This window comes from Caretta caretta, chromosome 10 (genome assembly GCF_965140235.1).
Source record: "Caretta caretta isolate rCarCar2 chromosome 10, rCarCar1.hap1, whole genome shotgun sequence".
Classification (NCBI taxonomy): Eukaryota; Metazoa; Chordata; order Testudines; family Cheloniidae; genus Caretta; species Caretta caretta.
In genome coordinates this window covers 23,363,925-23,390,671 of record NC_134215.1, presented here as the reverse complement: position 1 = coordinate 23,390,671, position 26,747 = coordinate 23,363,925, and the positions used below count along the sequence as shown (strand labels likewise).

Sequence of the window (26,747 nt, the reverse complement as noted above, 5' to 3'; positions counted from 1 at the left end):
TAGACACTGAAAAAAACAGCCAAAATGTTTCAAAGCTATACACTGTCATGCTTCAGGGCCTAAGGCGACGACTAACTGGTGTTAGCAGGGGCTAGGTCCTCAGAGATATTCAGGTTCCTAACTGCTACTGAAATCAATGGCAGGAACCTAAATACTTTTGAGGGTCTGGGTCAGAATGCTGCCTTTGGGCAGGTTATTCCATAATTGTTCATTAGAAGGGGGTTTGCTGCTTCCTAGGGAGCAGCTGGGTGCTGGCCAGTGACAGAGACAGGATACTGGACTGGCTGGAGAATGGGTCTGAGCCAGTCTGGCAAGTCCTGTCTTCCTATAAACTCAGCCAAATCTACATAAACTTGAGCCTTCAGGATTCAAATGCTCACAGTTACGAGCAAGAAATGTGGTTTTGGTTTTCCACCTTTTGGTAGTGTGGACAGCTTTTTTGGTAATTAGGTGAGTTAAAAAAAGGAAAGCCTCAGTTTATTGGTGAGATCATTGTGTAAGGCCAGCTTGCTCTCTGGTGGTTTGTTCATGCAGATGAGATGCTAGTGTTTTGGTTTGGTTTTTATGGGGTGTGCCAGACGTCAAAACCCCTCTGAATTCTTTATTTCCCTGTTGGTGCCAATTTGCATAGCTAGCAGACTGGTCCTGTGCAATAGAAATCTTAGCTCAGGCATATTTTTAAGCACAACCCTCTTTTTGTAAAGGTAGGTTGGCTTAAGACACTTACTTTCAGTGGCTACGTTTACCATCAAAGTTGGTTCTATTTCCTGAAATTGGTTTCTGATCCCCCTGAAAGACTGAAACTGTGGTTTTGCTTTTTTTTAAAGGTTGATTTCGGGGAAACTGAACTGCATGCATGAAACTGTAAAATATCAACTGTACAGATAAACTGCGGTAGCAAGGTTGTTACTCATATAACCAGCCTCCAGTTCCCTGAATTCCAATTAATTCCCTGCTTCTAGTAACTGGTGACAAACAGCTCACACTTTGGCTCTTTTCTGTTGAACTTTGCCAATGTGTGGTTGAGCAGAGGGATGAGGGTGGGTGGGAAGCATTACACTCTTTCTTTAGAACTGGGAGGTGAACTCATTTATTTTATAACTATGGGCTCAGTTGATTTGGGTCAGATCCATCCTTGGTTGCATCATGCATGTACCATCTTCATGTGCACACGGTCTATACTTTTGGTGCAGCCTGCACAATGCATAGGCAAGGGATCAGACTTGCTTGTAATTCACTCAGCATCCTATCTCCTGCCTGCAAGTCTGATCTCTTGCCTATGCATTGAAAGGAGGTGTCGGGGATCAATCATCTAAAAAGCGGAAGAGGCGAATGTACTTTGTGCTGCATAAAAAGCAGCTCTAATCCTACAAGGTGCTGAATGCCTCAAACTCTCATTGACTTCTGTGGGATTTGAGAGCACTCAGTACCTTGTGGTAGGTGCTCACACATTGCAGGATTGGGCCTTATGCTTTTACTGGTCATTTAAAAAAAAACTTTAAGTGATTCTAGTCTCTAAATATCCAGGGTGCCCAATGTTTGTGACAGTGAGTGTATAACTGTCAACTTCCCAGAAGCCTGAGGGCTGAACCTAATTTGTATATACAAGTGCATACTTAAAAACTCATCAAGAAACAGCTGCATTTATATGATTTGCTTGTATTTGTATCTTCCTCCCTGGGTTAATTCCCATCCTTTTTCCAGTAGTAGGGGTGCCTGACAACACTGGAGGGGGGAGGGGGACATATTTGGGGCATCCTGTGCAGGGGAGTCACACCCCTCATGTGCTGTGGAGTTGTGCTCATGAGGGGTTACCTACACCCCAGAGCATAGGAATGATTTAGGGGGTGGGCAAAGAAGAGGATGAGTGGGGATCTTCAACTAATCACTCCTCCCAGGGAGCAAAAAGGGTTAGTTCAACTCAGGCTGTGGAGCGGCTCCATTGTTGTTGTTTGGCCTTGGGGAAATGATTCGTTCCTCTCCAGCTTTAGTCAGTTCCCATGCCAGTTCCTGCTGGGTTCCCTTGAACAGATGTCTATGCTCTAATCTATTTAAATACAATATAAAAAATATGTTACAAGAACGTTATTTAGGTTGCAAAATCAAGCACTCAGAAGTTGAGAAATGCTAGATTTATAGTTGCCCGTTTAACTTTCATTCTGCCCCCATGTGCATCCAAGCTGTGCTCTGAATGAGCCAGGGTCCTATGGAAAAAACAGTATGTGATCCTGTACTTAAATATCACAATTCATAAACACAATAGGGCAAGTTATGGTTGCATGGACCATTAGAAGGGCCACAACTGCAAATCTGGCATTTTCTAACCTTCATATGCTTGGCTTTGCAACCTAAATAACATTCTTTTAATATAATTTTTTGTGTGCTCTTTCATAGGTTTTTAAGAACAAATTCTATTATGTACAACTAGAACAATTCCATCCCTCCATTATGCATCATCAGCAGAGTTTGAACCCTGAGCCTTCAGCACTGACTTCTACCACTTGAACAACAGGACCAGTTACATTAGCCAGATGCAGTAGGCTGTTATCCCAGATTCTGGGAGATGGGCATCTGGCACCATGTGCTAAGTTTCAGGAGGCAATCCACCTGTGCCCTCACTCGCTCATCGCAGGGCCAGGAATTGAGGGAGCTCTTGCTTTATGTAGTGGTCCAAGTCGGGCCGATGAGAAACTGAGGCCATGTGCTTATTTTAGATGTAAGCACTTTTGTACTAGTAAAACTGTGTCTGTGCTGGAGGTGTCACCAATTGTAACTATACCAGTTATACACAGCTAAAGCAATGCAACAATGGAGTGTTGGCTCTGTGCAACTCAGCCAAATCGGAATCGAAATTCCCAGGAAAAAGGGCATGGCTATCGGGCCACTTAGTGCCCAGAAGGCTGGGGTGTAAATCTAAGAGCACTAGCCAACCCCACGCTAACTGGCTGTGTGGACCCTGCTGCCGCTGCTCACTAACAGTTCGGTAGCACACTTTGCATACTGCTGTTTGAAATGGGAGTAGCTCAAAGCACACTACGGAAAGTTCATGCTTGGCAGCAGGGTGCACATGGGCCAGTTAGTGTGCTGCAGATTTACCCCTCAGCTTGCTGGGCACTAACTCTCCATATAGCTGAGCCCAAAGATAAGGCATTTCTGTAGCCTGATGGGTTTCCCCTTGCTGAATGTCAAAGGCTTGCAGCAATGGAGGTGTTAATGTGTCTCCAAGAAAATGTCACAAGAATCTTTTATAACCGAAAGTGTGAGACAACCTAAATATAGCTACCAGCTACCCTTAAAATGTAGAACTGTCTTTATTCCTGTGAATTTTTAACCATACAACACCAAACATATGTTGTTTCTAAGATAATACATCAGAATAACAAATAACATGAACACTTGTCTTTTCCATAGTAACAAAGACACTTGTGTTTCACAGAACCCTTTAAAGAATAAAGGCATTAAAGCAGAACTGTAACCTTCCCCTAGCATTCCAATTTCAATCAACATTTGCACTCAGTTTATTTTCTTGCTCATTCAGTTGTCGGTTTGTATTAGACAACAAAGTTTTAGCACCATTTCCCAGCCATCCTGTTTTAAATAATAATAATCATAATGAATACAAATGAAGAAAAAGGAAACAGACTGACAAGACTGACAAAAGCTTATGCTCAGATAAATTTGTTAGCCTCTAAGGTGCCACAAGTACTCCTTTTCTTTTTGCGGATACAGACTAACACGGCTGCTACTCTGAAAGACTGACAAGTGTCATTCATGAAAGCAGTGTCAATTTGTAGTTAGAACAGGACAATGCTTGGTCCAGGGATGATTCAGTCTAGTTTATGGGTCACTGGATTTGGAGTCAAGGCCTGGATTCAAGTCCCAGTATAAGTTCAGGATTCCAGTGTGATCTTGGACCAGTCGTTTAATGACCACTGTGCCTTATTTAGTTCCCCATCTGTGAAATAGGGATAATACGTCTCTGCCTGACAGGGATGTTGTGAGGAGGGAATCCATTAATAACTGGGAGGTACTCAGATACCACAGTGATGAAGATCTAGAAAATTGACTTTGGTTTGTGATACCAAGCAAATGACTTAACCTCATTATGTGACTTACTCTACTCACCTGTAAAATGGGTACAATAATACTGATCTACTTCATGGGTTATCAAAATTCATTCATGTTTCCAAAGTGCTTTACCCAGCTTGGTTATATCTGTGTATCACAGCTGGCCAGAAAATTTCCCTCTAAACATTTTTTCAGTGTGAAAATGTTTCCCATTTTTTGACAAGATCCAACACATATATGGCCATGTGTAAACTTAAGCCTGTGAGGAATTAATCAGTGGGACTGCTCGCATGCTCTAAGGTATAAATGAGTTTAAGTACCTTGCTGAATCAGAACCTATATATCTATGAGAAAGCCTTTGCTCATTAACACTCTCCCATATTAGCAATACATAGAAACAAATGAAATCCCACTGTGAAGATACAGAGATACTTGGAAACTGTCTGCAATGGATGTATCCACATCATCGATGATGATAAAATGATGATAAAATCGTCTACTGAGCTGAGTTGGGTGGTATAGCTGGAATGTAGCTCTGATCAAAGGGGTAGGTGGTTTCCTGCTAAAACAATCCTCCTCACTCCTAAGAATTCACTGTGACTCAACTGTTGTAGTCACTGAGACCTCAGGTAGCATTTCAGTGAAGAATTTTTGCTCCTTGTTGCACCTATTCAGGATGGGCCTCATTTATTTCCTCACTTGACCTCAGGGAGGAATTTACCCCATTATTTGTTGCCATTTAAACAGTGATCTTAAGTTAGACAAACAAGATGGTTTGTTTGGATCTCTTACTAGTTAGCTTGATGGCAAATGCTCCACTCTTGCAAAGGGATCTACATGGGGTAGGGCTTGGCTGGTGTGGATCCCTGTGTATGACACTACATCTGTAAATCCTATTCGATTTGAAAACACTTTGGGTCTGTCACTTTCATCAGTTTCACACCAATGTAATATTATGGACTAGAAATAGAATTGCCCCTGATTTCCTCAAGTGTAAGTGAGAGACAGATCTGGGCCATATTAGATTTATGACAGGTTTCAGAGTAGCAGCCGTGTTAGTCTGTATTCGAAAAAAGAAAAGGAGTACTTGTGGTACCTTAGGTGCCACAAGTACTCCTTTTCTTATTAGATTTATGATTACTTTAAAGAGTATATGTTGATGGACTTGTTGCGTGGAAGGAAATTAGCTAATTGGTTCCCACATGTTTTCTGATGTTACTACCATTCCTTCAAAATCTGAATCTAGAAAGACATGGTGGAACTCAAGCAGTTGTGCCCTTCGCATTATGACAGCAATAGATAGTCTGATCAGATTTGAAGGTCAGCAGCATTATAGAATGTCACTTTTCTTAAAATACCTATGTTTCAGCAGTCAAGTGTCATCTCCCTATTTTTCTGGGCTCATCATTTTGGTTTCGCTTCTCTCATTAAGTTTGTCACTTTCATTAGTTCATCTTAACTGATAGTTCCCTCTTTGTGCAAACAGTTCTCTGTCTGCAAGGCTTTGAACTACTGGACTGTGGCAGGTAATAAACGTGTATTGCAGATAGTTGCATGCAGAGCTGCTGGGAGATTTGCAGGGCCTTATGAGCTAAGTTAAAACCAGCCCTTATTTGATGTTCTCGTGTTCTCCTCCTGTCCTTGCCCTGCCCTGCCCTGTACTGTAGCTTGTTGCTTCTTTTCTTTCACATTCACTTCTTACCCAGCTGATCTCCTCTACTGCGTTTGCCCTTTCCCATTCTTTTTCTTCGCGCTTCCCTCCTTATCATCTCACCTCGGCTTGGCCCCTGACTCCCTAGCACCGCACCACTGCTGGACACATGCTGCTTTGGTGTTCTGTTTTACACCAGCTGACCTTTCTCTGTGTGAACTAGAACATGGACATTCAAGTCCAAGTGTACCACGAGGTTTGGAATAGTGCCCAGGAAAATTCAGGAGCGTGAGGGATGAACACAGGTTTGTACAGTGCTTCCAGATTCTCAGGTGAAAGGCGCTGTTGAGTATCAACGCAAAATAGTAGGCTCATTAATTATGAATGAGTGGGAGGTCACTGGCAGCTTTTCCGTCTTGTGGGTTTTTGTGTAGTTTTTTCTATTACTCATTTTTCACACAAGGGAAAATCTTGTCTCCTCTGGCCCTGAACACAGCAGAATCACTATGATGCTGCTGTGCAGAAGGAAGAGGAGGAGGAATATTGAATCCCACCCTCCTCCATCACCACGGCTCTGCGGGGGCCACTTCTGCTGTCAAACCACAGAGTTATGCAGATCGGGAAGGGGAGTGCTAGAGGCAGGGCTTGTGGATCCGTGACCCCACTAGCCCCACAGCAGCTGTGGCTACTCCTGTATTGCAGCTTTGAGGTTGCTGTAGCAGATATGGAACAGCTTTTCTCTCGTTTCAGCTCTCCACTGGCCCTCATGGAGCTCCCAGCCTGTCTACTGGGGCTGTGCACAATGTCCAAAACATGACCTGAGGGAGAGGGAGATCCTGGTCACACTGGGCTGCATGGCTAAGGCAAGTGACTGTTTACATTGCTGTATGCCAAACACTGAAAAACATGTCCCAGAATGGCCAGTGCCCTCTAATGAAATCTGGAGCCTGAGTCTCTTATACCACAAACGCATGACCCCTCCACCCCCAAGCATAATACCCCACAGGGCCATGGCAGGTTTCCATAGTAACCTACAAAGCCTAGAAGGAGCAAAATACACACGATCCAGTCAAGGCTCTGTGTATGTCCAGGCTCTGCTATAGCAGCGGGCTTTAAGGAAAGGCTGTTGGTACCTGGCTCCTCTCTCTATCCGAACACAGCAAGATCAGGGTGAAGCAACTGAAAGGCTCTTCAGACAGCAGGTGCCTGCTGGGGAAAGCAAGCTGGTGACTCATTCCATCCCCACATATACACAGGTCCCTCCAGTATATCACCCCATAATGCTCCTCCTTCGTAGATATACCTGCTTCCTTATTAGATCCCTGACCTTCCCTGTGTGCTTCCCCAAATTCACAGGAGTGAGACACTTGGCCAGCTGGGGTGTATGCCTCATGACCTCCATCCTTTGCTCTCCTTCAGCTTTTAGCCTGACTCTTTCATCACAGTCTGTAATTTTTCTTTACCATTTCATGTAGTCTGAGGAATATTCCCTAATCTCTTGCTTTCTCTGCAGGATATTGACTGAATATTCTCCAGTCATTCTTTGCCTTCTAGAATTTAGTCTGCGTTCTCCCCCTGAGTCCTGAGTTTGCTTATAATCTGACAATTCGTCTGTGACTCCCTGCTAGTGAACTTCCTTTATGAAAAGTTCAATCTTGTATTTTGACTCAGGTTAGCAAGCTGTCAGTAAAATCAAACCAGCTTTGTCGTTCATGCAAATTCTCATGACGACAACACAACTCCCACCACCTTCTTTCTCCTCTCTTCTCCCTCCCTGGCTCTCTCTGGTGCTCACAAGCATACACTGCATTGCCTCACCATGCTCTGTGCAGTAAGAATTATACAGGAGAAGCTCAGAATTATGAACACCTTGGGAATGGAGGTTGTTCGGAACTTTGAAATGTTTGTAACTCCGATCAAAACTTTCAAACGTTTACAGCTGAACACTGACTTAATATAACTTTGAAGCTTTACTATGCAGAAGAAATAATACTGCTTTCCCTTTATTTTTTAGTAGTTTACTTTTAACACCGTACTGTCCTATATTTGCTTTTTTTTCCTCTCTCTCTCTCTCTCTCTCTGCTGCTGCCTGACTGCATTCTTCCAGTTCCAAATGAGGTGTATGTTTCACTGGTCAATTCATAACTCTGAGGCTCTACTGTACACCACCCATCTTCTCTTTAATTAAAAAAGAAGAAGAAGAATGAATATGCAACAAATTAATTTCCAAGCATTCTATACTTAAAGGATCACTTTAGTTTTTCTTAACAGATACCCAGAACTGTCATCCTCCTACTTGATATGTACACTTTCATTTTAATCTTGAACTTGAAAAAAGTAGCTAGGCTACCTGGAGGAAGGTGGGAGATTCCCTTACCCTTCAGCATCTGCCTGGGAGTGGGGGGAGGGGGCAGGAGAGGGAGCAGTGAATAGGCAGAGCCATGGCTTGCTGGCTGCCAGGCCTGGAGCATGCTGATCCCCCTCCCCCAAAGGTTGTTGCAAATGACTCTGATGGGGAGCTGTGGTAGGCACTGTGCCTCTCTGAGGGGCACTGCAGCTCCACCCCACCCATTGCCACAGGTGGTGGGTTAGTCATTTACATCCTATGGGCACCATCTGACATGTGACCTGCCTTATAACGTGCGCTGAATCATGGGTTTCAACGTACATCAGCATTCCTAGCCACAGTGACAGCAGCACAAGAGGGTGTCATTAATTAAATCATAGCCACCAATGGATCTTTATCCTCACGCTGGACTCATTGTTGCACGTGCACTCCCGCATCTGTTTATAAAATCTGTTGTCTCTTTTCTTATACTGAGATTGTAAGCGTCTTAGGGCTGGGACCAGCTTTTTATTCTGAGTTTGTACAGCACCTACGACAATGGGCCCTGGTCCATGACTTGGGCTCCTAGGAGATACAAATAAGTAAATATAGCTGGCAGCTCAGTCTCACCTGTTTAGAGATATTCTAAGATAAGGGCCTTGATTCCACCTGCCTAACTCATGTTGAGATCGGTATCCTAATCTGCAAGCAATCAGGTGTGCCAGAACGAGGGGGTGGGGGTCCAGTGCCCTCCCACTTTTTACTGGCAGTAAGGGCAGGCGATGGGTGTGGGGGAGGAGAGGAGCGAGCAGGGGGCGGGGTTTAGGGAAGAAGGGGCAGCATGGGAGCGGGACCTTGGGGGAATGGGCAGTGCGAGGGCAGGGTCTCAGGGAGAAAGGGCGGTACAGGGGCATGTACAGTTCGGGTACAGTTCGGGCTCTGTTGCCCCCCCAAATACACACACTTACAGGGACCTTCTGCTGCTTCTGTGAGCCATCCCACAATAGGACTTTCTCACAGAGTAAGGCACTACTCAACATGAGTAAGGGGGCAGAGCTCTTCATTCAGTTATGAAAATGCACCTACCTGTGGTCTGCTATTGAGTGAATGGAAATGCAGCAGAAACACAATTCTCTTGGTACATCGACCTCGAATGACCCTGAACAATGTGCCAAGCCAAGCCAGCCTTCTTGGGTTCAACTCAGCTTCTATTTCTCAAGCTTCGGCAATTTAGTTTTAGTTTGTGTGCCCTGATTCTGAGTTGTGGCTCCTGTGCAGTCTTAAGGGTGGGTGGCAAAGGTGTCTTTTTGCCCATCTCCTGTGTAACTTCGAGCAGCCCCAGTGGTTGCCCTAATTTATGGCAACTATCCAGAGCTACCTGGGGGCCACTGTATAGCCCAGAATAGCCAGAGTTTGGTGTGCGCCAGCCACACTTTCTACAGCCATCAATATGCCCCTTCCTACCTCAAGCCAGGCATAGGGGACAGACATACACCTTTATGCTAGCTCTATGCTGGCTTGGGAGATCCTGTACTGGGGGTTTTCCTAGGGGCTATCTCCATCAGCTTTCTGACCCCTTCATGCTACTGGAGCAGTTGACAGGGGACAGATTACAAAAAAGAGGAGGTTCAGAGTTTCAAAGACATTAGGTCCACAATTGTAGACCTACTTATGCACAGTTATTCTGATTATATAAATCACTATAACAGGTAATTTGCACTCAAGAATCATAACAATTGTACATGCAAATTAGGAATGTGACTGCTCTTTCATTTGGATACACACCTGGGTACCTAATTAGCTAAAAAAACCTGAATTGCAAATTAGCTGTGCCACAACACTATATTTCTTGCAGTAGGCTAAAGCAGTCCATTGCACACAGTTATTTTAGCACTAATGCACATATGCATGTTGTATATAGTTGAAAGGGCCTTCTGCTGAAGTAGACAGGCCATATTGAGGAGAAAAAGGAAACAGAGATAGCCAGAAAGCCACTTAATTTGATTTGTGTGTATTTTATATTTGCATGCATCTGTCATCTTCACAGGAAGTTCTCTTTTTACATACCGTGCTTTGCAAGTTCCTATAAAAGTCAACAGTATTACTCATTTTCCAAAGAAAACATTTAGTTTTTTATTTAGATCGTTTACTGCAAAGCACCCTCTGCTGGAAATCATTAGCTGGAACAATTACATTTTCATTGTAAATCTCTCCTCCCCCGATTCATACATTTTTTTGCACATAGAGATGCTGAGTTTGGACCACCATGACACACAGGAGCAGTTTGTTAGTTGTTCACATTATGAATATTTGGCCAGTTGCTGTGAATGTTTGAAAGTCGCCAAATTTTCATGACCATTTAGTCATCTGACAATTTAGCCAGGAAATTAATTATTACCTTGTTTAAGACATCCATCCAGTTAGATGAAACCATATAATATGTCCTGTATTTTCCTCCCCACAGCCTTTTTGTACATATTATCAATTGCTCTAATCAATGAGCAAGTTAATATAATTAATGTAATTAATGTATATTTTTCATGCGCTTTCTTTTTCACAGAATAATAAAAAACTTTAATCCAAAAAATAAAAATGTAAAACAATCCTTTTAACTAGCAGTCAGGAAATTCAAACTTTTTTGATTACCAGAAGTGAAGTCAGGTCCTCACTGGATATCACAATGGGATTTTCGGATATATGCAAGGAAGGTTCACACAAGATGGAAAAGAGAAGATATTGGGATATCATAAAGAGGAATAATAATAATAATAGACACTACTTACACAATGCTTTTCATCTGTAGACCTTAAAGCACTTTGCAGCGATAGGTAAGCATTTTACATGGAGAAACTGAGGCACAGATAATACGTTATTTGAGAGGAAGGATGATCCTGTGGTTAGGTTATTAATCTAGGACTTTGGAGACCTGGATTTAAATCCCTACTCTGCCACAGACTTTCTGTGTCAACTTGAGCAAGTCACTTAGCCTATCTGTGCCTCAGTTTCCCCTCTGTAAAATGGAGATAATAACTCTTCCTTAACTCACAGGGGTGTTGCCAGAATAAATACATTAGAGAGTGTGAGGCATTCAGGTACTACACTATAGTAATGGGGGTGTGTAACTGTGCCTTAGTGGGTCACAACTGAGGATACAAAATTCAGGACAAACTGCTGAGAAATAGGGCAAACACAACGCCAAACTGGTGGCTATTGTTTTATAAGATATACCAAACGAGCCACAAAAGTTAACTCCTGTTTCATCACACTGGCTAACAAGAAAACATAAAGGCAGTTTCCTCAGGCATTCCAGTTCTTATATCACCACCACCAAAAACACTGGAGTCAGAGATGAGTGGTTCTTTACAACCAGTCTCATCAAATAATAGGTTCTTCTGATCCCAAAGGACCAGCCACACACCCAGGTCAATATATAACTTAGATCTTACCCAAAAATCACGCTGATGCCAATCCTTTAGTATCTAAAACCTAAAGGTTTATTTATAAAAAGAAAGAAAGAAAGGTGAGAGGTAAAATTGGTTAAAGGAATCAATTACATATAGTAATGGCAAAGTTCTTGGTTCAGGCTTGTAGCACTGGTGGAATAAACTACTGGCTTAAGTCAAGTCTCTGGAGTACATCCACAGCTTGGATGGGTCATTCAGTTCTTTGTTCAGAGCTTCAGTTTGTAGCAAAGTTCCTTCGGAGGTAAGAAGCAGGACTGAAGACAAAATGGAGAAGATGCAACTGCCTTTTATAGTCTTTTGCCATGCAGCCTGTGCTTCCTTTGTTTCAAACATAAGCTGCACAGCACATGGCTTGGAAGCCTAGAGTTCTGTCTATAGACATGTTCCTACATGTCTTGCTGAGTCATATGGTGTACCTGCCTTCTCTCAATGGCTGATGGTCCTTAATGGGCCATCAAGCAGGCTAGGCAGTGCTGATGTCAAACTGTCGGGGGGGTGTCACCCAGAAACATAGCACAGGTTTGAAATATAGACATACATGCATATCTATAACTCATAATACAAAGGTGATACAAACATACAAACAAGATTATCATATCTGGCAAATTATAACATTTTTGCAGCTATATTACATGGCATATCTGGTTTTGACAGGTGTCCCCGTGCAGGATAGCTATGGTCACTCAATTAGGGTGAACTGCAAAGAATGGGGCAGACAATCCCCATAAAGCTGGTGGATATTCCAATACTTATAACTTCACATACAAAAATGATACATGCATACAGACAGCATAATCATACCAGCAAAATATAATCTTTTAATAGACACCTCACTCGACAACCTTTGTACAATATTTGCTGCAAATATATAACAGTGGTTGCAACAATGATCTATATGGTTATATTTCAATTAGATAACGTCACAGGGTCATAGAAGTACCTCAGATATGTTTGGGATGGAGCTGTGAGGTCTTCTGTAGGTTGTGAGGAGAGAGAGTCTGGAACCATCTTATCCAAACAAAACTGAACCTTAAAGAAAGTTCATGTTGAGATTGTAGGAAGGACTGCATTTTAGGGCTGTCCTTTTGTTCATCCATGGAACCAACTTGAACTAATATGAGTAAGATGGGCTATGTGTGATTCCTGAGGTACATGGAATGATATATAACCCAGATTCAGAGAGAACCCATTTCAGACCCCTCAGAATGGTGTATATGTGTCTTTTACATTTTGTGAGGGTGAATGTAGAAGTTAAAGGCTTTTCCAATCAGATATTTGCTGATTTATTAGTTTCACTCACATAAACTCTCTGACCTTAAGGTTTGGGGAGGAAAGCGAGAGCTGTGTGCTGCTAAGTGCAACAATAAATCAGTTTGTCCCTTTCCTGTCCCTTGCAGGTCAGCTGCCTGTTGCAGGAGGAATCAGTGACACAGGATATTCTCAGGGTACGTCTATTCTGCGATTGAAGGTGTGACTGTAGCACTGGTAGCATACACCACGCTAGCTTTAATCTAGCCAGCATGGCTAAAAACAGTAGTGAAGACACACTGGTGCTGGCTTCAGTGCAGACTATACAAGCCTGCCTTGTACCTTGAATACGTACTCACATTGCTAGCCCACATCAGTGTCTGTGCTATCATGTCTTCATTGCTATTTTTAGCTGTGCTATCCAGATTAAACCTAGCATGGATATGCTTCGTGAACTGCAATCACACCTTTGATTGCAATGTAGACATATCCTAAGTAGAACTTGTTGCGCTCACGCTATAAAAGCCTGTCCTTGGACAAAGGTGGTCATAAAGGACATGCAGCCATCCTGGCCAAAACACCAATGTTCGGTTCCCAGGCAACAGCTGTGCCTCAAGAATTGATTCTTAGCAAGATTAAGGCAGAGAATAAACTCCTTAGCTGCTTGCTACAGTTCCCCCACAATGAAACCGCTTTTCTAAATTCACAACACAAGCATTTCTTCAAAGACTGAACTGTGGTCACATACTCAGAAAAAGAACAGCGCCACCCAGGAACACCTGCTGTAACAATAATATCTGACCCTTCTGTAAACACCCTTTTTGTCTATGAACCTCAAAGGACCATTAGACCTCACAGAACCTCTTTGAAGTTCCTATTTTCAGTCCCTTTTACAGACAGGAAAACTGATGCATAGGAAGGTTAAACAGTTTATCCAAAGTCACACAGCAAATCTGTGGCAAAATGAGGAAAAGAACCTGGTGACTTCCATTCCTGTGATTTAACCCCTAGACAAAAGCAAAACCTGGCATATTTCTGAGCACACGTGGCTTCCTATCAAAAACATGCAGAACTTTGCCCTTTTCCCATTTTCAGTGTAAAATTAATCATTTTGCTGAAATTTGGAATGAAGTAAAATTTGTGTGTGTGTATGTATGAAATGCAACACACCTCAGGGGCGTGGGGTGGAAATCCATGATATTCTGTGAAATGAAAATCATCAACTTTGCACAGCTCTATAGTTCGTTTAGTTTGAAAAATTGTGACAAGTGTGCCATAAAATCAAACTCTGGGCAAATGGTAGGGGGAGAAATGCATTGAATTGATGTTACATCCTAATAAATCCATTTTTAAGTGGTTTAATGTAATTATATTTCCAATGACAATGTGAACTAATTAAAAGTTTCCTATAATATACTGTAAGTACAGCATATGTCCTACTGAGGTTAAATGAGTATTTAATCTTAGGGATAACATCCAATAAATGCTAAAATTAGTGATGGGCCTGAATTGGAAACAAATCCAAATATCCCCCCAAATTTTGGAGAGATTAGGAAACCAAAACCAAAACCAGATCTGGATTTGGGGGTTACAGTTCATCTCTGTATGGGATGAGCCATAAACCTGAATGTAAGCAAACCCAAACTTCATGTGGCTCTGTGTACACTAACCATTTAAAGTACACAGCTACATTGCATCTCTGCTCAAATCCTCTGCTATTCAAGATTAATAGCAAAGCCGACACAGCCCCCATCTGTGTGAGTGAGGAGGCTCACTGAGCAGCAGAATGGGCATGCTCTGGCAAGAGAAGGAAATACCCTAAGGTAGAGGTGGTGGCTGTTGCACTCGCTGGTCTCCAATTGGAGAGAGAGAGTTCTTTCACACTTGGCTGCATCGCTGCTCCCTCATGAATGAGATGGAGCTAAGGCTGGCCCAGTTAGAGTCCAACCAAGCCCGCTTTTGCTTCTAAGCCATCAGTTCAATCTGGGCCAGGACACTAGTGACAGAAAGTCATTGGTCAGGACATGAAGCAATGAAAGACAGGCACAGGGATGGATTTAAGCAGGAGGCCACAGCTTTAACAAAGGGGTGGGGGCTATATGTCCACCCCCTCACACAGCAGGCATTTAACTGGGTCCAATGCAGGGTTACAGGTAACCAATAACTTGGCTCTGGAAGACCCTCTTCAGCTTACCCCTAGGACTCAGCTCACATATGAATTCTCTTGCCTCCTGCCCTGCTCCCATGAGGAGGACCACAGGGTACCAAGGGAGACCTCAGTCTATGAAGACTTCAGGTCTCCCTTTCTTACAGGCACATAATCCACCAGCAAAATCCCAGGTCTCGTTTATCTCTGGAAGATGTTTCTCTTCAGGCTTTATGTTCTAATATTACTTCCCAGTCCTGTTCCTTACCCAACTGTGCCTCCACAGTACTGTGAGGGAGACAAAAACCCTACCAGACCTTTACCAATTGGACCCAGCAGAGAAAAAGTCCATTCTGAGCCAGACAGGCATAAAGTGGATAAAGTGGATTGTGGAAATTATCATGGTATCTCCATCCTAGCTATTGCAGGCAAAGTTCTGGCGCGGATCCTTGCAACCCGCCTTCTGCCCCGTCAGAAGAAATTTTACCAGAGTCACAGAGTGGTTTCCGACCATGTCGTAGAACTGTGGGATATGATCTTCATAACACGGCAGCTGCAAGAAAAGTGTTGGGAGCAAAACCGACCACAGTACATGGCTTTTATTGATCTAAATAAAGCCTTTGATTCAGTGAATCGCCGTGTCTTCTGGACTGTACTTTCTAAACTTGGATGTCCTGATAAATACATCAATGTCCTAAAATTTCTTCATGTTAACATGAAAGTGACTGTTCTGAGCAGCACTGGCTCCCAGAGTGAACATTTCACAGTACAAACAGGAGTCAAACAGGGCTGTGTTATCGCTCCAACCATGGCATTCAGATACTAATTACAGAGATAGGGGCCATATAAGTACCTAAGATAGATCAGCTGAATTACACTGGAGGAATATTACCATGTTGCTGTCCATGCTTTATCAGCAGATACGTGAATATTACTCTCCAGGGCTCTCAGTCTAACCTGTCCTTCGGGAACAACTAATTCACTTCTGAAGAAGGTCAGTCTTAGGATATACCTGCACTAATGTAACAATGTGCTGTATGGCTCACTATACACATGCCTTTGGGATTAAATAATAGGGCATATAACTTGCAAGATCGGTGCAGGCTCTTTTAAGTTCAAGAACAGAAACCAAACCTTCTGCCACCATTCTAGACAGTCACAGCATGCCAATGACTCTTGTTCTGAGCTGGTGCAGTTTAAAGCGCGTCTTCCTAACTGTTATCAGTTTACAGCACTTGGCAACTGCAGGAGAGATTTGCAGAAGCACAAAGGCAGCTTCAGTGATTGGTAGCAGGGAAACTCCCTTTATGAGAAAAGGGCACAACAATAAGTGAGTGAGTTCACCTTAAAAATCACAAGATGAGTGGACAGGGTCCTGCATCTGCTTTTACTTTTGTTCCCTTTGGATGGGATTTTTTTTCCCTGAGATGATCATGCCTCCAACCAAAATTCATGGCAGTAAATCATGACATTTATAGGAAAGAGAAGAGAAAGTAACTGCAACTGACAGAAGACATGTAATGGTTCACTTAAGAGCTATATGTCTGTTAGGCTAACATATATTATCTTAATGCAGCTAGTGAAGGCAGCTAGTGGCAAGCATACATCTGAGGCATAATGCTATGACCTCTCCTAAATGAAGACTGTCCTACCCACAAGTGACAGCAAAATCAAGCCCACTGTGACAGAGGTGTCGATTTTTCACACTCCTGAGAGGCATAGCTATGGCAATGTATGTTTTCAGTCTAGACCGGCCCTTAGGCTTTTCCTGGTATAGAAGTGTTGTTAAAATACCACACACCCCAAGTGACCCCACTATACCAGCAAAAGTTTTAAGTGTAAATCTGTGCCTAAATTCCCCATCTCTAGCCCGGGGATCCATCCCTAGATGTTGTTATAAGGATAATTACATTAAAGACAGTGAGATGTTAGTGATCATGATGGGCGATCACTCGTTACCAAGTATGATCATCTTCCATGGCAGTTATGGGTCCTCAGGTGGCTAATAAGGCCAATCGTTGAACCATAAGTTCTATTACAATGTTTTCAGGCTCAGCAGGAGGCTGTTGACTATGACTGGAAGCCAGTCTCTCCTTCCTCCTGCGCCTCTTGTCCTCTTCAGCTTGTTGTCGAGCAAGTTCAAAATCCAGGGGACCATCATGTAGGACTTCACTCTGTTTTAAGCAATCCTGGGCAAGTGTCTTCCAAGTGTCAATGTCAATATTACTCTTTTTTAGGTTGTCCTTCAGCAAGTCCTTATAACACTTCTGTTGTCCACCCACGTTACGGTACCCTTCTTTCAGCTGAGAGAACAGGTACCTGTTTTGGGAGGCGATGGTCTGGCATCCAGACAACATGACCAGTCCAGCGGAATTGCAGATGGATGATCATTGCCTCGATATTGGTGGTCTTTGCCTCTTCCAGAACACTAATACTGGTGTGCCTGTCTTCCCATTTGATCTTCAGAATCTTACGAAGGCAGCGTTGATGGTGCCTCTCAAGGACTTTCAAGTGCTGTCTATAGGTTGTCCAAGTTTCGGACCCATACAACAGTGTTGGAAGAATAACAGCTTGATAAACAAGAAGCTTGGTGTCTGTTGGAATGTCGTGATCTTCAGAAACCCTGTGCCATAAACAAGAAAAAGCTACACTGGCACAGCTCAGGCGAAGTTGAATTTCTGCATCAATATCTGCCTTGGATGAAAGATGACTTCCAAGGTAGAGGAAATGATCGACATTCTCCACTGCCACTCCATTGACTTTGATAGATAGGGCATGTAATACCTCATTTGGAGTGGGCTGATAGAGCAGTTTAGTCTTCTTGATATTAAGAGTGAAACCAAGACATGCGTAAGCATCAGCAAACACATTCAAGACTGTTTGAAGATCTTTCTCAGAGTGGGCAAAGATTGTGTTGTCCTCAGCATACTGAAGTTCCACAACAGATGTTGTGGAGATCTTGCTCTTGGCTTTCAGCCTGCTAAGCCTGAACAGCTTTCCGTCCATTCTGTAAATGGTTTCAATGCCAGCTGTAAACTTCCCAGCAATTAGGTAAAGAATGACGGCAATAAAAAACGCTTTTTTTGTATTTTCCATCTTATCTATCACTTTCCTACTGATTCCTAACATTGGTAGCTTTTTTAACTGCCACCGCTCATTGAGCAAATGTTTTCAGAATGTACCCAAAATGACACCAAGATCTCTTTCTTGAATGGTAACAGCTCATTTAGACCCCATCATTTTGTATATATTGTTAGGATTTTGTTTTCCTATGTGCATCACTTTGCATTTATACATATTGAATTTCATCCGCCATTTTGTTGCCCCATCACCCTGTTTAGTGAGATCTCTTTTTAACTCTTTGTAGTTTTCTTGGACTTCGCTATCTTGAATAATTTTGTATCATCTGCAATTTTTGCCATCTCACTGTTCACCTGCTTTGTGCAGTTCATTGATGAATATGTTGAACAGCATTGGTCCCAGTACAAATCTCTGAGGGGCACTGCTATCTACCTTTCTGTACTGTGAAAAATGACCATTTATTCCTACCTTTTGTTTCCTATCTTTTAAACAGTTACTGATCCATGAAAGGATCTTCCCTCTTTTCCCATGACTGCTTATTTTGCTTAAGAGCCTTTGGTGAGGGATACTATATCCACTGGATCATCCTTGTCCATATGTTTGTTTAATCCCCTCAAACAATTCTGATAGATTGGTGAGCATGATTTCCCTTTACAAAAGTCATGTTAACTATTCCCCAACATATCGTGTTCATATATCCATCTGATAATTCTGTTCTTTACTACAGTTTCAGCCAGTTTGCCTTGGTCCTGAAGTTAGGCTTACCGGCTGTAATGGTCAGAATTGCCTCTGGAATCGCCATTTTTTAGAAATCAGTATTGTACTAGCTATCGGACAGTCATCTGGTACAGAGGCTGATTTAAGTGATAAGTGACATATCACAGTTAGTAGTTCTGTAATTTCATATTTGAGTTCCTTCAGAACTCTTGGATGAATAACCTTGAGTCTTGGTCACCTAGGTGATAGTAGCTAATCTGAATCTAATCGTATCTACCTATGAATTACTTTGTCTACCACTGTTCAGTCACTTCTTTGGTAAAGGTTGGGCAGTATTTAACAACAACTGCAAGACTGTACAGTAGATTAGGACAGAAAGTGAAACTCACTGAATCCAGCTGGGATCACAGAGGGAATTTTAATAGTTAGAATGAAATCATGTGAGTTATAGCTTCTCCAAGACACCAGTGGTAACAACCCCGATCTTCTAAAGAGTGCCATCAGTTTTTACTAGCCTGATTTTCAGATAGTTAGATGCACAATTTAAGTAATTGCACATAGATGTGACCAGTTGTGATTTGAAATGGCAATTTGCAGACACAGTTATGAATGAGTGAGGAGTTGCAATATTTATGTGCAAACTTCTATACTTGTCTGCATGCTTAAAATTCTGACAATCGGGCCTCTTAATGATCAGGACCTTGATTTTATATCCAAAAGATGGCAGGTCACTTTTTTTGGCTCTGTTCTTTCTCCTTTGTACTGCTTTGGGGGCTCAATGGAGACTTAAAGATGCCCTAATGAGCCTTGAGGACGATGTACAGCTGGAGTAATTGGCTCTACTCCATCCCTCCCAGTCCCCATGGTGTAGAAAGGGTGTGTGACTGGAGTGTGCTTGGCTCCAGTGATCTCCACTGGTGGGTTAGTCTTTAGGGAGCCATTAGAAGCTAATACAGGTTTAAGGACCGGAGGCGTGGGTAGGGACAGGGAAAGTGGTAGGCAGCTATTTTCTCCCTCTCCCTCAAATGAGCTGAGTGTTGCTCCACGTGCATATATCTCTGATTTAGCGCTTCCAATATGGCAGCACCTCCAACAACAGGCTGGGGTGCTGGGTCACTGAAAAAGAAAACCAACCCATTTTGAATTACTAGAATGCAAAGAAGTTGCAATGGCCTTTATCAAGCAGGAGGTGATCATAATGGTCCCTTCTGGCCTTAAAAGCTATGAAAGAAACGAAAGTGATAATTTAGGACATAATCTACTACAGATTAATTTCTGGCATCTGCAAAAATAATTATCTGTAACCACAGTGTTATCTGTGCTTGCAAAGATAACATGGTAAAAACAATATCGCTAGAGTATACAAAGCTGTATTAGTAGGAAAAGAAACAACGTTAGTTTCTCTTTCACCTGGATGGTTTCCCGTAAATGAGGCTGTGTGATCAGCAGCTGAGCTTCTGGACTCCAAGTAGGTTTGGTTTGCAAATTCAGGTTCTTGTTTCATTCTCAATGGTTAGAAAGTATCTCTTATCTGAAATTGATATGCACGTAAGTTGTATTAGAACTATTTGAATTTAAGGACTTGATTTCTGTGTCTTCAAAAGCACAGGACAGAGTGCAAAAATGTGTGTGCAATGTCATGCATAATTTGCACAACATTTACTGTGATTGTGCATGCAAATTAAGTATGTGCATTTGTGAATAGCCCAGGAGGCATGTTCTGCCCATTTGCCCTTGTGAATAAACAATGATTGCAAGTATACATAGAGCAAACAATTGTGGGCACATTTTGATACATGGACCTGCACTTCTGAAGTTTTTCAGATCACGTCCATTGGCTTCGCTCTTGTGATTTATGACTAGGCCTTTATCATCCAGCTTTTCCTTATTATGTCATTCTCTCTTTCCCCTTCCCCCCCACCCCTCCACCTCCTGCTTGGTTAAAAAACCTGGAGTCAGATCGTCAGTTGGTATGAACTGGTGAAGCTCCCTTGGTTTCAGTGGAGCTAAGCTACTTCACACCAGCTAAGAATCGGCCCCTTTGTACTCCTGTATAGCTTGTAAGATGGGACATTCAAGATTCAATTATCAGCCTCAGCTGTTCTAGATTTACTGTGTTAGCAATAAATGGTCTGAAACCCATCCCATCAAATTCTTATTTGACTCTGCCTGTTCTAGACATAGTGGACACAGATGTTTCTTAATTGGGCTGGAAAGCCTTAGTGAAATGTTTAATAACAAATGGTGTCCAGAATACAAACCAGTATCTTTGCTTAAAATCAAGATATGGAGGAGGTTTGTGGCATTTTATATCAAAGTACATTTCTGAATTTGACATTTCCACTTGAATCTGGGAGATTGTATCAGTAAATGGGCTAGACATTTCCAACTTGTGTCTTAAATGACTGATTTGTTTTCAAAAAATACCAGAAGCCCAACCCCCTGTGCAAAAATGCACAAGCAATTGTGTACTAAATTTGTGCATTCAGAGTGAATGTGTTTCTGTGACAAGGGCCTGCACGAGACCTGTCCACCATTTAGATCTTACTTAAGACCTGTTCTGAGGGATGAAATGCCAGTTAAGTGGTTGATAGGCCTTGTGCAGCCCTCTGCACTAGGGTGAATTTCATCCAGAATTGCCATTACTGTACATAGCAATACGCAATATGCATGACAGTAGCCACACTTTAGATATTCTGTTACAAATTTGCATGTGTAAATGCATATAATATAAATAGTAATTGCATTCTAAGGTTGGGCTTGCAACCTCACTCTCATTTTGCACATAGCTGTATCCCACAGATAGTTTGAAAACTGGGCCTTAAAAGAGTAAGAAGGAGGAAAATTGAGTTCACTGAGACACCAGGGGTACACAGAGGTTTCCAAGGGGGTACTCATCTAGATCAGTGTTTTGCAATCTGGGGGTTGCGACCCCGAGGGGGATCCGGGGATGTGTTTAGGGGGGTTGCAAGTGCAGGGCCAGCATGGGGGGGGGGCAAGCAGGGCAATTGCATGGGGTCCCATGCCACAGGGTCCCCCGCAAAGCTAAGTTACGTGCGTCAGTCCTGGGCAGCGGGGCTCGGCTTCTGACAAGATTCACAAGTGAAAAACAGGCTTAAGTATCACACTGACATCTAAGTACAATATTTATATTTCAATCAATGTATTTAATTATATGATAAAATGAGGAAGTAAGCAATTTTTCAATAATATTGTGCTGTGACATTTTTTGTATTTTTATGTCTGATTTGTAAACAAGTAGTTTTAAAATGAGGTGAAACTTGGGGGTATGCAAGACAAATCAGACTCCTGAAAGCGGTATAGTTGTTTGGAAAGGTTGAGAACCACTGTTTGACCTTATTTCCTCTTTTCATTCATTTGTACTTTTGCACAGTTACTCAGCTGTCCCTTCTACATTTATGCTCTGCTTCCTCCTCACATAGAATCTACAGAACCACCTCATTTCCTTGGCTGTGATTTCTGCTCTTACCTTTTGCACCTGCAAGTAACAACTTATCCCTGATAAATACTGAGTAGTCCTCAGGGCTGGCCTTATGGGTGGGCGACAAGGGCAACCACAAGAGGCAAGGAGCAGGGTGGGCCTGGAGTGCGAGGCCATGGAAGGGAGCTCAGAGCAATGGGGGGGGGGGGGGGGCGGAGAGGAGGCAGTGGGGCCGGGAGGTAATGGAGGGGTGGGGACCCCAGGGAAGTAGTGGGGGCCAGGGGTGATGGGTAGGGAGCCCAGGGACACAGCAGGGGTCAGATGCTATGTGAGGGGAACCTGGGGAGGAAGTGGGGCCGGGGGGGATGGATGGGGAGGCAGTGGGGTCCAGGGGTGCCAAAATACAAATTCACCCAGGGTGTCATTTTCCCTAAGGTTGGCCCTGGTAGTCCTTTTAATCTTTAAGGACATTTCTGTTTCTTCCTCCAGCCCTGTCACTCAGTGAATAGTGAAAGAAATTATTCACAAGCAAATGAATTTTACTCTGGCCGTTTTCAGTCTTTTTCATTTGCCTTTCCTAAGCATTCAGGCAGGCAAAGTTTTGGTCATGCAGCTGTTCACAGAAATTAAGGTCAGGCCTTTATGCAAGGTTTGTCTGATCACAAGACAAAATGTGTTCAGTTAATAAACAAAGTTAATTTCCCGCAGAAGCAGCTTATAAAGTTTAGATCATTCAGTCAAGGACCAAAAACAATACCGTGCAACTTAGGTGACCAATCACACATCTAAAATATTAACTCATGAATATCAGATTCTCAAAGAAATACTCACAGTACTCACACCGAACAGTTGATAATGGGATCATGAGAGGAAATTTGCTTGAAAGACCATTTGTTGAACAATTTATTCCAGTTCTAAAGGCCCAATGTACTTTCTGTAAAGTTAGGAGTCTGCTAAGCTTGGTGTTCCTGCCAAATTCCTGGGAAAGTACATTTAACTCCCCCCAGAAGATTTAGTTGTATGTAATTATTTGTTTAACTAATTTTAACCTTAAGTTTATGCATCTTAGAATGGTCCTAAAACTGTTCTGTAGCACAGGGCTGCTGTGCGCTGCTGGAGAGATGCAACTTTTCACCACAGATTGTGATGTACTTCAGTAGTAGGTGAAAGAAGCTCTCTGAGTCTCTTACCTACCTCACAGGGAAACTCTAGGAGTTTATCCATCCATATTTATCTAGTGCTTCAACATCTTGGACTTCAGCTTGTTGAAAATAAATGGCCACTCTTCCTTTGTAGCTCCTTTTCTTTTGGAGCATGATTCTGTACTCACACTGGGGTAAATCAGAAGTTACTCCACTGAAATCAATGGAATTACACTAGTATTACAGTGGACTAATGGACCAATGGACTAGTAGACCCAGCTCTCCATGTTCCTCTTGACAGGAAATATTGTATGTCAAGCTTCTTTTAAGAGCCTGGTGTTTTTTATAAAGTTAAATGAAGTGGGAAGAATTGATCCAACTGAAATAATTTCTGGCTTCATTTTAGTGGATATTAAGGAGCAAACACATTTGATGTCATCCACATGCTTGAGTAATTGTGTTTGCAAAGGGCTCCTTAGGCGTGTTTGCAGGATTTTGAAGAAGTTGATTTGGAGGGCAGTTTTACCCTGTGCCTAGGAGCCGGACATGACGGCCGCTTCTGAGAGCCACACGGAGCCGGGACAGGCAGGGAGCCTGCCTGAGGTAAGCGCCACCTAGATGGAGCCCCCTCCCACACCCCTAACTCCCTGCCCCAGGTTGGAACCCCCTCCTGCACCTTAATTCTCTCCCAGAGCCCACATCCCCTCCCGCACCCCAACCCCATCCCTGAGCTCCCTTCCACACCCAAACTCACTCCTGCAGCTCATACCCAACCTTCTGCCCCAGCCCTGAGCCCCCTCCTGCACTCCAAACCCCTCATCCCCAGCTCCATCCTAGAGCCCGCACCCCCCTCCTGCACCCCAAATGCTTACCCCAGCTCAGAGCCCCTCCTGCACCCTAAACTCTTCATTTCTGGCCCCACCCCAGAGCCCACAGCGCAACCACCTGCCTCAGCCCAATGAAAATGAGTGAGGGTAGGGGAGAGCCAACAATGGAGGGAGAGGGGATGGAGTGAGTGGGGGCAGGGCTTCAGAGAAGGGGTGGGGCAGGGGGCATGGCAAAGGTGTTTGGTTTTGTGCAATTAGAAAGTTGGCAACCCTCCCCACCCTTCCCCCAGCTGTTTACATCTTCCTGTTAATTTCCTTTTGAAGAAGTCTCCACAAGCTCTTCATTAGCATTTGACTCAGTATGCTAATAGACTTCTATCAGAAACATAGTACATAATGGGCCACAAGGGAAATATGTCTCCTACCTTCTGTCTGGAGAAGTCTGTCTGGAGAAGCATGTTACTTTTGAGAGACCTGGCTTTCACTCCATATTATTTATGAAAATATGCTTATGATATGAATATGACATAACTGAGAGATACTTAATGCAAGATGGATCTTGTAAGATATCATTGGAAAGATTATAATTTACTGAATGTGATTATCCAATTTGTATGCCTGTATCATTTCTGTATCTGAAGTTAAGATATTGACTATGTATCTGTATTTCAGCTATGCTACTTTGGGTGACGCCCACTGCTAACACTTCAGGTACAACAATGGAAAAGTCAGACAGGGTGGATGGCCCATCAGCGAGGACAATGGACTGTGAAGAGGCTTGGCCGGAGCCGCTGACTCATGGATGATGTGATACTACAGTCAGGTGGTCTTGTCACCTGATACTAAACATTACCTGGGACTTCTTGTAACTTTCCACTGGAAGGGCTGGGGGGTCAAGTTTGGGAAACAAAGAATTCCTACCCTATGTAAATCCTATTTAAGGGTGAGAAGGAAAGCAAACGTGACTCATCCTCTCCATGGCCTGTCTGCCCAAGAAGAAAGACTGCTAAAAACACCTGAAGGGAAGGCAGCGGGGAAGTCCAGTCTTAAAAGAAATATAACTGGAACTCGAAACACAGAAACTTTTCAACCTGCCTAAAATAACATTTAGGATGAGAATTTACATTTTATAACCTATTTCTTCGGTATTTTGATCTTAGCTTGCATTTTTGATTTATTTCTTCAGCAATCTGCTTTGTTCTGTCTGTTGTCTCTTATATTCACTTAAAATTCACCTTTTGTAGTTAATAAACTTATTTCTTGTTTATACTATACCCCAGTTTATGTAATTTTTAACGGGGGGGGGGGCAAGAAGCTGTGCATATCTCCCTCTACATTGAGGGAGGGGGCGAATTTCATAAAACCTTGGGGTTTGTACCCCTTAAAGGGAGTGGGAATGAGAGTTTTGGGGCAAGCCCCTAAGGCTGAATTTTTCCAGAGCAGATCTCTGTCTCTCTGTGCAGCTGGGTGTGGCCCTGCCTGTGTGCTTGGCTGGAAGAGGCTTGTGAGCCTAACCCAGCAAGGCCAGGTAAAGGGGACCCAGGCTGGCAGAATAGGCTGACTCAGTGGCATCCCAGCACATCAGGTGACACCTCCAAAGGGCCCAAACCCATCACACTGCCTTTAACTATAAGGCCTAGAGAACATAATTTTCAGTATAGCGACACAACTCCTCACATATTTTCTGTACATACATCTTGCAATGAGTATGGAGATCGATGTGACACAGGCTTTCATTAGAGACTGCACATGAAATTCTTTTGGTGAACCCAGGGGATTGCTGTACCCCTACGTACTCCTGTGTCCTCTGCCAGATGGCATCAAGGGGTTCTTGGGTCACAGGAACAGGTTAAGTTTGGGTCATGGTGGGGACAGCAATGAAATTGCCAAGTATGGTAAGGTTGGCTGTGCCTGCTGAAATTTCAGCCCTCTCTGAGTTTGGAACTGAGCCAGCTCCTGCACACTCATCTGCAGCACTGTGGGGGCACCTGTCATTGCGTTGACAGCCGTTATAAGCAGACTCCCTGCATGTGTCCCCCACGGGCACCACATGTAGCATGCACTAATTTTTTTCCTGCAGCTAGCTGCTTCAGCAAGCACATGGGGAGGTGGTGGTGTTTTGCACCTGATGTATTGTATGGGAGTCCTGCAGCTGTTGGCCCTTACCTTTCTCCCCATTGGTTCCTGTCTGCTTTACATTAGGAAATATAATATGTAGTGCCAACTAAGATTGACAATTTTTGAGGGAATCCCATCATTAAATTTTTGGGCAGCACTTCACTGTGCAATAATTGGCTTCTGATGCAAGGCCGGTTTTATGTCTCCTCCAAATTGTTGCTAAAATCTCATCTGTCAGCTAAAACTTTGGCAGATCCCTTAGAGAGTTTTCATGTCTCATCATACTATTTGCTTGTCTCCTAGATTAGCATTCTAGACGAATCGGTTCAAAAGTTTAAAGGAGAGGTAGCAGAATCTCATATTAGGGAGGTGGGATGTGTCTGATTGTTAACCTATTAGCTTGTCACTAATTAAAAGCCAGTGGTGATGAAAATGCCATAAAAAGCTGGAGGCTGAAAATATCTTCCCAAATCTGGGTCTAATATTCTGTCAGTAGATCACTACAGCATCTTCTGCG

At 43.1% G+C, this 26,747-nt stretch overlaps 1 long non-coding RNA gene across 3 annotated transcripts in view; it reads left to right on the top strand.

Moving 5' to 3' along the window:
• The window catches only part of LOC125644078 (uncharacterized), a 33,942-nt gene extending 8,558 nt beyond the window's left edge, over positions 1-25,384 (top strand). For 2 of the 3 annotated variants that reach the window (XR_012670154.1, XR_012670155.1), the window contains exons 2-4: positions 6,470-6,582; positions 23,692-23,888; positions 24,785-25,384. This is a non-coding gene — a long non-coding RNA (uncharacterized LOC125644078). The remainder of the gene's footprint in view (positions 1-6,469; positions 6,583-23,691; positions 23,889-24,784) is intronic. The other variant, XR_007358900.2, reaches the window with a different exon arrangement.
• The last annotated feature ends 1,363 nt before the right edge of the window (positions 25,385-26,747 follow it).